General features: G+C 40.6%; 2 protein-coding genes across 4 annotated transcripts in view; one reads left to right on the top strand and one right to left on the bottom strand.

The window, feature by feature from the left end:
- LOC136873953 (magnesium-dependent phosphatase 1) overlaps window positions 1-1653 on the top strand; it is a 207717-nt gene extending 206064 nt beyond the window's left edge. Inside the window, exon 5 of the mRNA XM_067147349.2 lies at window positions 1042-1653. The gene's annotated coding sequence lies outside the window, so the exon portion shown is untranslated. The remainder of the gene's footprint in view (window positions 1-1041) is intronic.
- LOC136873952 (DNA primase large subunit) overlaps window positions 1-14184 on the bottom strand; it is a 97133-nt gene extending 82949 nt beyond the window's left edge. For 2 of the 3 annotated variants that reach the window (XM_067147344.2, XM_067147346.2), the window contains exon 1: window positions 13938-14184. The gene's annotated coding sequence lies outside the window, so the exon portion shown is untranslated. The remainder of the gene's footprint in view (window positions 1-13937) is intronic. The other variant, XM_068227607.1, reaches the window with a different exon arrangement.
- Between the last annotated feature and the right edge of the window lie 1918 nt (window positions 14185-16102).

The raw sequence follows: 16102 nt of genomic DNA, 5'->3' as shown, positions 1-16102 counted from the left end.
CATCAAACTTATTCTCCACCATTCATAGCACCCTCTTTTTCAAAATACCTGCAAACACATTTCCCGGTATATATCAATGAAATCCCACGACAGTAGTTGGGTTTGCAATCCTTTCTGTTCCCTTGCATATAGACAGATGCAATTACCACTTTCATTCAATCAGAAGGTACCCTACTCACATTCCACGCTAATCCTATTAAACTTGCACTGTGAACCCATTTTATCTCTGCCTTCTCACTATATTTCACATTTCAGGTCTGATTACTTCTATTTCTGCTACTTTATGATTTTGTTTCTTTTTGCTTTCTTTTTTCAACATGTTTAACGTCACGCTAACACATCCAAGGCATTCGGCAACAGAGGGATGGGAAAGTGCTAGGATTGGGAAGGTAGCGGCCATTGCCTTCATTAAGATACAGCCCCAGCAATTGCCTGATGTGAAGTTGGGAAACCACGGAAAACCATCTTCAGGTCTGCAACAGTGGGATTTGAACCCACAATCTCCCGAATGCAAGCTCAAAGCTGCACAACTTAACCGCATGGCAACTCGCTTTATGATTTAAAATTATCCTTAAGATAATAAATAATGACAATTTTTTATGATTGACAACAAATCTGATTTAAATCAAAAATTATTTTAATTTTTCTTTTAAAGGCAACTCTGAGGGCCGGTTGCATAAAACTACAAGCAATGAAATTAATCTTCAGTCAAGCTGAATTTAATTATGTTTGTACAAAAATTAATACAATATAATTTCACCCTGATCTAAAGTCAAATTTAACTGACACAGTTTCAATATTTTCTCAGTTTAACCTGTATGAACTTTGGTTAGTGGAAGCTATACAGTATTGCTCATATTTACCTAGGACATAATATAAAGAGTAAAATGGTGAGTACTGATAGGCCTCTTTTTAATTATTACTTAAGAGGCACTTGTATGAATTTTTCACACTGTAATTCTTATTTTATATTTACAATAAAGCAAAATGCACAAAATATGCAATTGTTGTTGTAGATTTATAGATAATATTATTTTTCAGATTACTGTGAAGTTTCATCTGAAAGTGGAGATTTTGAGTTTCACTGAGCATGTATAGTTCAATAGTGAACATATATAATGAGAGAGAACCGAGAAAAGACTTTATCAAAACCTGTAGCAGAAGAACACAAACTAAAACAAATCATGCATTAAACCCTATGAATGACATTCTCACTTCGCTGTTCTATGCAACTGGAAGCTTCCAAATGGTGACTGGAGATATATTTAACATGAATGAAACAGCAAGTAAAACTATATATAAAGTTAAAAGTTAAATAGCAGTTTTAAGACTTAACATGAAAATGCCTATGACAAAAGAAAATTCAATAACCTGGAGTACCGACATTTAGTGTGATATTAAGGTAGGTGCACCAGTAGCTGACACTTTAATAATATTTGTTTACATAATCCAGGCAAAACAATTTGCTAAACAAGTCACACATTATTTTTATGTACCATCAGATAGAACTCTTTGTTCCCAACAAGATACATAAAAAGGAAATATTCATGTAATCAATAATTATCCCTTACAATTAAGTTTTAAAATGTATATTTTTGTACCTGTAGCTGACGCCTCATCTTTCCTCATCTCCTAAGGCTGAAACTTTTTGCAACTATAGCCGACACAGATTATACTGTATGATATAACAAAATAAATTACCCTTTAATCAGCTAATCATTGTTTATAAGATACAACCTAAACATTACAGATATTCAGTACATTATAAGCAGGATACTTCTCCCTAGCCATGTACAGAAGAGCAGTTTTTGGTACCCCTTATTTTGAAGCATCCGTATTTACTGGCATTCTTCATTTTACCTCATCCAATGAAGCAGCCATAGATGACTTTGGGTACTTTAGAAATTTACTTTGTTGAGGATCCATTTTATATCACTACCTGAAAGATAGTGGGGACAAAATTTTTAAAATATAATAATAGTAATAATTTTATTAAACACAATGTGTACATTAGATTGGTTTTCACCAGTCTTTTGTCAGCGTGTTTAAAGATCGAGTCCTTTCCACGTTTCGCCAAAAGGTACTTGGGGCATAGTTGGTGCATAGTTTGCAGACACAGTCCCCCTTGGGTTCATGGTATGATTAATTCTGGCATATTTTCCCATGGAAACCGTGAGCAGTGAAACTTGTGTAGAGATGGCGGAGCTCGAAGTTTGGTCCCTTCCACGTTTCTGTTTTCATCGCTTCTGTGTCCATTATTTCTCTCAGTATCTCGCTGGCTTTGTTATGTCTCTTCTTGACAATGGTTTTGTATGCTTGCATTTCTGGTAGCCTCAAGCAACTTCTTATGTCTTCGATAAACTAGGATTCCTGTGCTATTATGTACGCATAACTGTTCCTTGTGAACTTAAGATATTAAGAGAAGCTCTTTTTAGGAATCTTGCTTTAACGTTCTCTAGTTTCCTAAGGTTGTTCACCATCAGATAGGGCCATATTAGTTGGATTCCATATGTGGCGGTCGGCATAACTTTTAGCTTGAACAGTGCTACAGAGGTTGGCAGGGAAAGTTTTTTATTTTATTTTTAAAATATACACACCCGTGTATCAGCCTTGGGTTATGGTTTATATCAGCTGCCTACACCTGACACATGGGGTCAGCTTCAGGTTCCCTTATTGGAGAATCACATAAAAATAAATATTATATCTAGCTAGTATGTATGTATGTATGTATGTATGTATGTATGTCCAGCCGTTGCCTACGAGATACACAAGGCCGGGAAATATAGCATACTAGACTCGTCCTCAAGATACTTCCGGCAAGTGCCGCTAGAGTTCTCTTTACTGATCTGTCTCTCCCGCTCATTACAGCACGTTCGAATATGAAAAACTATAAAAATTCATTAAAACTAGTAATTTCAGAAGGCAGCAAACAGATATGAGATCAAAGATAGATCAAGAGTGTTATTTTTCACAACGTATTTCTTACAATATGCTTAAACGAAATAAGTAATTCACAAAAGAAGCAGAGAAATCTGATAGCGAGTATGTCACTTCGTACCGATTACTTTAATTGTGCCTCAGAGTATCCGATAAGTGGATCGAGATTGCGGTCTTAAATAACTTTGGGTTTAATTACCCTTTCACCAATTATCAGCGATCCAATCTTTTCCTCCGCTCATCTGATATTTTGACATTCGTATTGAAGCCGCTGTTTGGTGAGCGATGTTATGCCCGTTACACAAATGCAAATATTTAGCATCGTTTCGCCGTATTTCTCTTTTTTCTTCCCGTAAAATTAAATTTGTGTCCGCCTCTGTGGTGTAGAGGTTAGTGTGATTAGCTGTCTCCCCTGGAGGTTTGGGTTCGATTCCCGGGCCTGCCACGAAATTTGAAATGTGGTACGAGGGCTGGAACGGGGTCCACTCAGCCTCGGGAGGTCAACTGAGTAGAGGTTGGTTCGATTCCCACCTAAGCCAACCTCGAAGTGGTTTTCCGTAGTTTCCCACTTCTCCTCCAGGCAAATGCCAGAATAGTACCTAACCTAAGGCCACGGCCGCTCCCTTCCCTCTTCCCTGCCTGTCCTTTCCAATCTTCCCATCCCTTCACAAGGCCCCTGTTCAGCATAGCAGGTGAGGCTGCCTGGGCAAGGTACTGGTCGCCCTCCCCAGCTGTATCCCCCGACCCAAAGTCTGGTGCTCCAGGACACTACCCTTGAGGTGGTAGATGTGGGATCCCTCGCTGAATCCGAGGGAAAAACCGACCCTGGAGGGTAAACAGATGAATAAAAGAAGAAGAAAATTAAATTTGTTCTAACAGGAATAAAGCTCCTAAACGACCAATTTTAGCATGCTTTTCAATTTGGTTTGCTTTTTGGTCAAGTTCAGATACTGTAAAACTTTTTTTCTGATTTCATTAGCCGTATCCTACTACAGATTTACAAATTTTTTTCTGTAATCTGGTATTTAATTTTCTCATCCGTATACTTTTTAGATTTAACAGAGATACTTGTAGACTTTCCCTGATATAGAAACAAGACTTCTACTCCTTTTTCATTTGTGGCCTATGGATGAAGATATGGTATGTTCATCGTTATCTGAATCGGAACTTTTACTAAATTTTGATGGCAATACATCATTTTTGGGAGCTGGACACTTCCTGCGTTTGACATTTTCCGGTTTGTGAACAGGATACACAACGAAAACAGAAGGAAATTTGATTGATGTGCTTACACTGAAATCTGTTTTATGAGAAGAATTGCTAGGTACCTAAAGAGATCCTACTATATCACCTTGCCTAGAAATAGTTTGCTTCCATTTCTCCCTCAAAACCGCACTTGGAAGGGAAACTATGGAACAATATTTTTTTGCAAGTTTCTTTACGTCGCAGCGACACAGATAGGTCTTATTGTGACGATGGGACAGGAAAGGGCTAGGAGTGGGAAGGAAGCAGCCATGGCCTTAATTAAGGTACAGCCCCAGCATTTTCCTGGTGTAAAAATGGGGAAACCACGGAAAACCATCTTCAGGGCTGCCGACAGTGGGGTTCGAACCCACTATCTCCCGAATACTGGATACTGGCCGCACTTAAGCGACTGCAGCTATCGAGCTTGGTGCTATGAAACGTCAATTTTCACGCTTTTTTTTGTGTCATCCTAAATACAGAGAGGTACACAACAGTGCACCTTCTTCTCAACCTCACAGACACTCACCGACAGAAACAATATTCACAATAAATTTCACAAAATCAACACAGCATCACAATTACTCCGCATATCACAATGTTAAAGTCCACCAAGAACAGAACGGAAACCTGACATCTAGCGGCCAAACCGTGAACACAGTCGGGCCGCTTTGTCAGCGACAAATTAGTAGCTACGTCCCGGCCTTGTATATCTCGTAGGCAACGGTCCAACCTATGTCCCGCTTTTCTCCGGGGTCGGGTATGAGGAGAAATGAATCTTTGTAGCGAGTTTTTACGACCAGATGCCCTTCCTGATGTCAACCTCAGCTAAGAAGTTATTGAGATGACATGATATACAATAGTAGGAAGGGAGAAGGTGAAATCCAAATAATACAATTTGATTTACGTTGCACCGACACAGATACATCTTATGGCGACGATGGGATAGGAAAGGGCTACGAGCAGGAAGGAAGTGACCATGGCCTTAATTAAGGTACAGTCCCAGCATTTGCCTGGTGTGAAAATGGGAAACCACGGAAAACCATCTTCACGGCTGCCGACAGTGTGGTTCGAACCCACTATCTCCCGAATCCAAGCTGATAGCTACGTGACCCAAACCACGCGGCCACTTGCTCGGTAAAGGTGAAATCTAGTGCCGGCACATAGCCTACTCCTGTTGAATAGCACTAAGGGGTCTGCTCAAGGCTTCACGTCCCATCTGACGAACGAATCACCATCAACAGCATCATATGCTCTCACTCCATATGAGCACTGCATAGATGTCTGGAATTTAATCCAGACATTTGGCACGCAATCTGATGATTAGAAATTGTATACTACCACCTCTCCAATCTTGCCACCAACATTCTGATGATTAAACTTTTACGACTACCGGGACTCAATCTGGCTAACCACACTGTCAAACCATGTGGACTTGATGTCTTAACGATTATGGACACCATATCTATATCTATAGTTCAGTTATTATGAGTTTCGACTTGACGTTTGAGCGCTGCCTTTTGGCAGTGAATTAATCAACAACCAATCATAGGCAGCCGATCGCTCCGACAGAGCGCATTAAACTCCAGTTCCAGTTAACAGTGTTGTCAATCTGTTGTTTACTGTAACCACATGCTATCAGCTGTGTGTCTTATTGTGCTCAGTTCTTTTCGCGGTCTTGGTGTGTCTTTGTGCTAGGTTGTTGTTCGTTTATATTTCGTAGTGTAGAGTTTATAAATGTATTGTTTAGTATTTTTAATAGTATAGCGCATTATATTGTAGTGAAGAGTGTGTAACAGGTGATCTATTTTATATAGTATCTTAGTTTAATATTCCGCTCGGTAGTTATATAGTAGGTTAATTTTAGGCCCGTGTGTGAATTTGACATTCTGTCATGTCGTCGCCTATGTCTAAGGATGAAGCTCCCAAGAGAGGAAAGCCCTTCGCATGCGGTACTCCACTAAGGAGTCAGGTCCGGGAAATTGTTTGTAATGTTAGGGAGTCGTTCTTGACAAAGCACCAACAATGGCGGCTAGAAAGAATGAGTTGATTAAGTGGTTGAAGGAGCACAATATTTCGGTTCGCGATGACATGGGTAAGGCGGATCTTATGCATCTCTTTAAACAAAACAAGCCCCAGTGCCCAGTTTATGTGGTGGATAGACAGAAGGAATGGGCATACCACTATACCATTGCCATTTTAACACCTTAGAAATGATTTGGGCCCAAGTGAAGGATTACGTAGCTGAGAATAACTGACTCTTCACAGTTTCGGAAGTTGAAAGACTTATTTTCGAAGCCTTAGGCCGTATAAGTGCGGAGGACTGGAGCAACGTTGTGAGACACACAAAATCCGAGATGATTAAAGCTTGACAGAAAGAAAGTCTCCAGACAATTATATTGAAGACTTTATTATCTGTTTTAGGGTCAAGCGAGAGTGAAACCTCAACAGACGATGACAATGCCGATAGTGTCTCAGAAATGAGTGGTATATTCGCTATGTAGGATTATTTCCTTCGTTACGGGAAACTGAACCTAACAGCAACGCGAGATCTTCTACATGGTGCATAGAAATTTAATTTAATTTTCTCAAGTTTTATCTGTTCAAGCATTGACATATTTTTATCTTGTAGCCTTATCCCAAGTGTGTTGTGTAATATTGATATTATGTGAATCATGTATGTTGCTACAAAGAATAACTGATTATGGACTTATATTCCAGTATTGACATTTCTGTTCGTGTTGTGTATCGTAAATCAGCTGTTTGTATTCGTAGCAATTTGGCACCATCGGCTGACTTCCGGCTAACTGTCAAGTCGAAACTCATAAAAACAGAACTATAGTTAGTATAAACAGAATGTTTCTAATTTGAAACAGACCAAAATAATGTTTTCACCCTAATCTGATGCAAGTGTCAGGTATAGGCATAAGGCCCCACTATGGTGTACCAAACGCTGTATGTGATATTTTATAACTTTCACATCAGCCACCATATGGAATTTATTCTCATTCATTAAACATACTATCAAACAATGATTTAACTTTCAGAACCCAACAAACAAAATATAATACCTTATTTACTTGCACTAACCTCCTTATGAAATAGGGCTATACTAAGGTTCCCTCCAAACTTCTGTTTGCTGATACTCCCCTTCATGCAAAGGACTTGCAGATCTAGATCATAAATTTAATTACTGCCAACTCATTATTTTCTTCCAAAGAGGAACATTTAAACTACAAACTGATGAAAAAATAAAGTATGAGTGGAGATATTCTCATTTTTGTTATATCTTGAGTTAGGCTGTCAGCTATAGGTACAGGGTCAGGCCTAGGTGCATCTACCTTATGCTTTTACCTCACGTTTTCCTTCTGTTTGGTGTTGCTGTCAAACGTCTTTCTCAGGTCAGCATGAAACCAAGTTCACATGATCTAAGATCGAGTTAGCCTATAGAGCGTGGGGAGAAAAAAGTTAATTTCAATCAAACGTGAACAACAGCAAGACATTTTTATGTAACCAATCCACTTGTGTTATGTCTGTCTCTTAGGTCATCAGCCCAGAGGCTGGTTGGATCCTCAAATAGCATAACCAAAGGCTATGCAGTTATAGGGAAACCGCAAAAACCAATGGCAGCACCACAATGAGGCGTACTAGGCAAGATGAGGAGCGAGGTAGTTTGCCATTGCTTTCCTCACGGTTGCTCTTGCCTGTGCCAACTTGTGTTATACATCTTTTAAATGGCTAAAGGATTTAAATGTTGACAGAATGTCAGAATTTTGTCCTAACTCTGTAAATTAGTCAACACATTGTAAAATAATGCCAAATGACTGTACCAAAATTCAATAATAATAGTAATAATACTGTAATAATTACTTAACATTTCCTCACTTGTTGCTGGTATAGAATTTTTAAGAGATGCTGTGGTGTCAGAATTTTGTCTCACAGTGGTTTTTTTTATTATGCTGGAAGCCAATAATCATGTTATTAATTTTACGTCCTAACTACTTTTTCAGTTTTCAGATACACCAAGTTGCAAGAATTTTGTCCTGCAAGAGTTGTGATCCATTAAATCTACCGCCGGGCTGAGTGGCTCAGACGGTTGAGACGCTGGCCTTCTGACCCCAACTTGGCAGGTTCGATCCTGGCTCAGTCTGATGGTATTTGAAGGTGTCCAAATAAGTCAGCCTTGTGTTGGTAGATTTACTGGCACATAAAAGAAATCCTGCAGGACTAAATCCCGGTACCTCGGTGTCTCCAAAAACCGTAAAAGTAGTTAGTGGGATGTAAAGCCAATAACATTATTATTAGTAAATCTACCAAAATGAGACCGACATATTTGAGCATCTTCAAATACAATAAGCCTAAGCAAGGATCGAACCTGTCAACTTGAGCTCAGAAGGTGCTTGAAAGCCAACAATATGGAGTAGTCACATTTAAACACCCTCAAATGCCAATGACCTTGGCCAGAATTGAATCATTATCTTGGGAACTGTGTCACAAACGCCTTCACCAGGATTTAATCCTGCAACCTTAAGCAGAGACGGAAAGTTTCAAACCTTGTGGAACAAAGTCACTAATGGGAAAGAGAATCGTGGACAAAGAAGAGATTTGTATCACACTATCATGCTGTTATCTAGCAGGAAGACAAGATTCTACCAATAAAACAGGCTGAACTAATAACATTATCAAGAAATCAGTCATGATCCACTTCAACAACATACGCAGGATCAAATGTTTTGCAACCATTCTTGTAGTTACAAAGTATTGATAAGATGATGTTTTCTTAATGTATAATTGGCAAACGTTCGTGAAGTCAACTGAACAGGACTACGTTACGGTGCCATTAAGTACAACAAAGAGCTAAGCTATAAACGTACATACATTCTAGTATTTTTGAAGACCTCCTCCTTACATCTATTACGGTGCCGGATAACTGTTGTACAAAACACAATATAGGCCTACAGTCAGTAAGAGTTCTGTTCGTACAACTGGAATGTAAATACAATCTGGCTGTCTTGTGAAATAAATATATATTTAATTACATGTTTCTGATCGGAACTTAATAAAGTACCTGTCTACTTTTAATATAAGCAATATCAGAAAGCACAAATAATTGAACTTCGTTTACAACATTTCTATTTGTACACCTGTCACCATCAACCTGCACTGTTATACCTCAGCCCTACCCATAGCTTACTTGTTTACACTCCAATGAAGCACTGGAGTGAGATAGTGAAAAGAAGAGCTCAGAAGGCATGAAGAAAATAATTGTCCAGCTTCCTCTTAAGGGGAAATCATTAAGGGAAACATCTAGATCATCGGCCCCTAATGGTACAAAATGACTGAGGTCGATAGCTGCAGTCGCTTAAGTGCGCCCAGTATCCAGTATTCAGGAGATAGTAGGTTCGAACCCCACTGTCGGCAGCCCTGAAGATGTTTTCCTGTGGTTTTCCATTTCCACACCAGGCAAATGCTGGAGCTGTACCTTAATTAAGGCCACGGCCGCTTCCTTCCCACTCCTAGCCCTTCCCTGTCCCATCGTCACCATAAGACCTATCTGTGTCGGTGCAACGTAAAGCAAATAGCAAAAAAAGAAAAAAAAAAAGGTACAAAATGAGACGAAATGCAATGACAATTTAAAAGCACAAAATTCATCCACTGACCAGAATTCAAAATGTGATGATGAAGAATGAATGAATGAATATGAATTTACAACAATCAGTGGATCCGACCCGCAATGCCTCACCTGACCAGAAATAATATTACGGACAAAGGGACTGTTTCCAAAGCACAATCCTGATGATGATGATGATGATGCTTGTTGTCTAAAGGAGTTCAATATCCATGTCAACAGTCCCTCATAATGGCACTAATCGCTAGTAAAGGAGAACCATGGTATGTCTCACGTTGCGGTACTAATCAAAGGTGATATAGATGTTGATTCCCATAGGGAACCAGAAATAATTGTTCCGAATGAGTAAATTTATAATACCAATATAAATGGTCCGTTATTGGACATTTTAAATTTTCCAGCCAACTCATTCCTGGTTGCTAGCGTTTCGCCCCCGTGTGCTAGGCTGGGCTCATCAGTTGGTACCTAGCACACCTACCAAGACACTGGCTAGTGCATACCGTGGAGGCCACTGTATAGGCTAATTGTAGCCACCAGCAGTGCCCACTACCAAAAATTTTTTTTTAATGTCCAATAACGGACCATTTATATTGGTATTATAAATTTACTCATTCGGAACAATTATTTCTGATTCCCTATGGGAATCAACATCTATATCATCTGATGGCCAAGCAGGCATCAATTTTTGGTAGTGGGACAGAGTCTCTCGTAGTGCATTTCATAGTTCTGATGCAACCATCCCTTGGTCACCCCTTTTAGTCTCCTCTTACGACACGCAGGGGACACCGTGGGTGTACGAAGTGTGTTCAAAAAAAAGACCGAACCTTGTAAATTGCGCACAAACCGCAACATTGAGCGAGTTGTGACTGTGGCGGCGCCTAGCGGCAACTTCTGACAACAGACCGCTGCTTTCCGCATTCCATTGCCTGCATTATCAGTTGAGTTAGAGCCTCTGAAGTGATTGCGTGTGTCACATGTTCGTCGAATTCTATAATGAAACAGCTTGAGGAACAACGCGTGTGCGTGAAGTTCTGCTTCAAAGTTGGGAAAACGTTTGTGGAAACATTAGAAATGTTGAAGCTAGCATACGGGGAGGAATGCATGAGTCGTACACAATGCTACGAGTGGTTTAAACGTTTCAAAGACAGTAGAACGTCTGTCACTGAAGACTCTATGCCTGGGCGACCTTCCACATCAACAGACGACCGCCATGTCGAGAGAGTTCGTGAAGTGATTCGTGGAAATCGTCGTTTGACAGTCCGAGAGGTTGCTGATCAGGTGTGCATCAGCGTAGGATCATGTCATGCAATTTTAACCGAAAAACTTCAGATGCGGCGCGTCAGTGCTAAATTTGTCCCTCGTTTGCTGACTGACGATCAAAAAGAGAACCGAGTCAGCATCAGTCAGGAAATGCTTGCTAACGCAGATGCTGATGACAACTTCCTGGAGAACATCATCACTGGAGATGAGACGTGGGTGTACGGTTACGATGTCGAAACCAAACGGCAATCATCACAGTGGGTGGGGAAAGGTTCTCCTCGACCGAAAAAAGCACGAATGAGTCGTTCAAACATCAAGGTGATGCTGATTGTGTTTTTTGACTGGAAAGGCATTGTCCATCACGAGTTTGTACCCCGAGGCCAGACAGTGAACAAAGAACTGTACCAGAATGTTTTAACGCATTTGAGAGATGCTGTGTGCAGGAAGAGGCCTGAACTGTGGGAAAACAAATCCTGGATGTTGCACCATGACAATGCGCCAGCACATGCCTCTCTCTCGGTCCACAGTTATCTGGCAAAACACCAAATTCCTGTTGTGCCCCATCCGCCCTATTCTCCCGACTTGGTTCCAGCAGACTTTTTCTTATTCCCCAAATTGAAAACCACCTTGAAAGGACATCGTTTCCAAGACATTGAAGAGATCAAGGAGAATGCAACGAGGCAACTTCGCGCCATCAAAGAAAGTGCATTCCAGGAAGCATTCCAAAAGTGGAAGAAACGTTTGCAACACGCTGTTGATAGTGCAGGGGACTATTTTGAAGGGGACAGTCTGTGAAATGATGTAAGCTACATAATAAAGTTTTTCTAGCCACAGTTCGGTCTTTTTTTTTTAACACACCTCGTATTCTTCGTCTGCGTCCCCCACCCACAGGGGGTAGACAAAGAGAAAAAAGAAGGAAAAAATAGGGATCGGTCACTTCGAAAAATGAAGTAACAGACGAAGAAAGGCAAGGGTCACGACGGGCGTGAAAATGAATGACTCCCTAAGGCCTCGAATGCTCTAATACCGTTGGGGTTGGAAAGCAACAAGAGTTGACCAAGGGAAGTTGGACAGGATAGATGAAAGTGAGGAACCTGGCACAAGTAGAAGCAATGCCAGGACTCAGCTAAGGGCCCCGTGGTCGCCAATCCACGCTCCCAACCTTTTAGTCGTGGTGGTGGTGATTATTGTTTTAAGAGGAAGTACAACTAGGCAACCATCCTCTATATGAAGGTATTGGCCAAAGGAAGAAAAGGGCCATGAAGGACATGAAAATGAAACACTCCCTAGGCCTCCATACCTAATACCGTCGGGGTCTGAAATTAACAAGAGCTGACCAAGGGTGGTCGGATAGGATAGATGAAATTGAGGAACCTGGCACAAGTGGAAGCAATGCCAGGACTCAGCTGAGGGCCCCATGGACACCAACCTACACTCCAAAGATCAGAGCCCCTGCGGCCCCTTTTAGTCACCTCTTACGACAGGCAGGGGGTATCGCGGGTGTATTCTACATGTGCGTCCCCCACCCGCAGGGGGTTTAAGGGAAATTAGTACAGTGACAGATTTTAAAAAGAAGGATCATAAACTGCAAGAGTACATCCATACCGGAGCTCTGAAGAGTCTGAGAGTCATTACAGAATAATGGAAGGACATCAGTCCACAGCAATGCAAGAAATCAGTTTCTCCTATGCAAACACGATGCGAAGAAGTTAAGGCAAAATGATATCCCACACAATACCAATATTGTGGAAGTGTTGATTTTTTCATATTTGGAATAATTCGTAAAATGAAGTATACAAATAGAAAAGTTGAAAAGAAAGTACAGTTTTTGTGTTTTCTGAGATTGCTTATAATAAAATTAGACATACTGACTACTCATATAACTCCTGAAGGTGACATAAAATTTGAGTTCATGTATTAACCCTGCAGTGACCACGTGGGGGTCTCACGCACCCCGACGCTTACTAATTCTTGTGTATTATCGTTCAAACTTTGATGATAACTCTGCGACTCTATATAGGCCTAGCTTTCTGAAATAACGTTACTCTACAGTCCTTGACTTGTCATTGACTAGTGTTCATGGGTATAAGTCCAGGATCCACTGATACTAAATTCCAGCTGGGGGTCTGGTGGATCCCCACGTGGTAACAGACGCAACACTTCTCACTCAGCACATCATATTACTGTTAGGTAAGAAATGGCGTTACATATTGAAGTTACACTAGTTATCGATTCTGCTTTCACAAGATACTCTTTCATGAGATATTTCAATTAGACTGTGTATGTAAACACTTACATATCAGCTTACACATAGCACTCCATGACTTTTATAATTAGTTTCTTTACCTGATAACTGATTTCTTGTTGGAGTATGATGGATGGCAAAGATGTAGCAAGAAAACGACCTATGCTTGAAGAATCATTTGAATAGACAAAACGGTTGATGATCATGATGAGACTCCTCATTCCGAATCAGATAATAATTGTGAATTGCTAGACGAGGGAAATGTATCTGTGACATTGTATTGTGTGATACTAATACTGTGAGGTGATAGCAGTTTTTAAATATTGTAGTACAATGTAAGTGACGTTGATAATAGAATATATTTGCACAAGTCTGTTTCATTTTAGAATTATTAAATAGCAGAAAAGGATGGGGTCTGTCAACACCCCATGTGGTAACTCATGTTCCTTTCCTTGACGTGGGTACTGTAGGGTTAAAAATAGGCGTCAAACTTTATCATGTTCCTACTATAAAAGTGCAAACAATTATTTTACGAAACAGCCAACTTGCATTTACATTCGAACTAAACGAACAACCCTGTTACTGAATATATACTGTAAATAAGTCAACAAAAATAAAACAAACCTGAAATTCCCTCTTAAACCAATCCGCTATATTTAACCACCTCAAAACATACGTAAAGAGCGAAACGGATAAAACCATGCAATTACACAAAATTTCAAAAATTCAAACCACATGGCGCTCATTACCAACACTACTCAAAAACTATTTTCACGTGCTTTTTCTCTTATGTGACCCTTGCTTTTTATTCTCCAAAATTGTAACAAAAGGTTTCAAAGGGAACGTCCATTCGCTTTCTTCTTCTTCTTCTTCTTCTACTTCTTGTTGTTGTTGTTGGTGGTGGTGGTGGTGGTGGCAAATACCAAGACCGACTACAATATATCAGACCTTAATGTTACTATCGATTGGGAGGAAAATGGCGACTTCGTGGGCGAGCTTTTGAGACATGTGGTTGGTTCATATCTGTGTTTTTTTTTTTGTCCAACCCTTGTCCCGTTTCCCTACGGGGTCGGGTATGAGGTGAGATGAATTTGTCGTGGCGGTTTTTTATGACCGGATGCCCTTCCTGACGTCAACCTCATCAGAGGAGTTAATGAGAGATGAAATGAATGACGTGATATATGATAGTAGGGAGAGGGTGAAACCCGGTGCCGGCACATAGCCTACTCCTGTCGAATAGCACCAAGGGGTCTGCTCAAGGCTTAACGTCCCCATCCGACGGACGAATCACCATCAACAGCGTCATATGCCCTCACTCCATATGAGCACTGCGGAGAGGTTTGGAATTTAATCCAGGCTTTTGGCACGCAATCTAGTGATTAGAAATTGTATACCACCACCTCCCCTACCCTGCCGGCCAACATTCTGATGGTGAAAATTTTTTCGACCAACGGGACTCGAACCGGCTAACCTCGGTGTTAGACCGTTTTTAGACTTCAGCGCCTTAACGATCATGGCCACCGTACAAGGAACTGTTAGTGAAATGATTTATGTACCTATGTTACTTTTTTGCTGATTTGAGACATGAACAAAAATGTTGTGAAACCCCTAAAAATTTGGTCACGAGCCGCCACTGGTGGATACATTCTATCAGAAGGAAGAATTTTAAACTGAACCAGATTACGAAGAATGATAGAGTCTGTTCAGCACATTTTAGGAGCGGTGATTATAGAACGACGTTGTTAGGTACGTAGATAAGTATATAAATGATTACTAGTACGCCTATAGTCTATTTAAAATTAAATGTGTTAAAGTGTGTGTAGAGGTACAGCAGAGAGGTACATGCCACTTGCAATTATATCATCGTTCGAATGACTATGAATATTTTGATTTTGTAGGTGAAAGGTCGCGGTTGAAAGTACATGCAGTGCCATCTGTATTTCCCTGGACTCCTGACACCTGCTCAGATGTAAAGATTTGTTTTTGCTAGGGGCTTTACGTCGCACCGACACAGATAGGTCTTATGGCGACGATGGGATGGGAAAGGCCTAGAAGTTGGAAGGAAGCGGCCGTGGCCTTAATTAAGGTACAGCCCCAGCATTTGCCTGGTGTGAAAATGGGAAACCACGGAAAACCATCTTCAGGGCTGCCGATAGTGGGATTCGAACCTACTATCTCCCGGATGCAAGCTCACAGCCGCGCGCCTCTACGCGCACGGCCAACTCGCCCGGATGTAAAGATGAGAGAGGTTAGGGCACGTAACATAGGAAAGAAGGAGGATGATCTGATGACAAGGCAAGACACAGCTGTGCTTCTGGACACCAATGACTTACCTATAGCAGCATTTGAAGAGTGTCAGTCATCTAGTGTTAATGAAAATATGAACCTTCCATTATCAAGCGGTACTGGTAACTTTTTTTAGGGATGTTGCATGCCAAACCAAAGACAGTGAGGGTGTACCTGATACTGAAAGACTTCTGACAATATCTGGTGCAGTGCAACTCTTCACAGGTTTTGACAACAGAGATCATTTTTATTTAGTGTTTCAAGCCCTGGGAAGGGGTAGATTTAGTCTGCAGGTATTTTCAATTTCACCAGAATACTGTTTCCTTTTAATGATGACATTGAGAATGGCCAAAACAGATAAGGAACTTGCTTATGATTTTGGTTTAAATGTAACAACAGTAGGGCTAATTTTTTCTGTATGGATAAATTTTATGTATTGCCAGTTCAAAGAATTAAATATTTGGGTTGATCAGAAGACTGTGAGAGAAAACTGCCCTATGGAA

This window comes from Anabrus simplex, chromosome 5 (genome assembly GCF_040414725.1).
Source record: "Anabrus simplex isolate iqAnaSimp1 chromosome 5, ASM4041472v1, whole genome shotgun sequence".
Lineage (NCBI taxonomy): Eukaryota > Metazoa > Arthropoda > Insecta > Orthoptera > Tettigoniidae > Anabrus > Anabrus simplex.
This window is presented reverse-complemented; position numbering and strand designations above follow the sequence as displayed.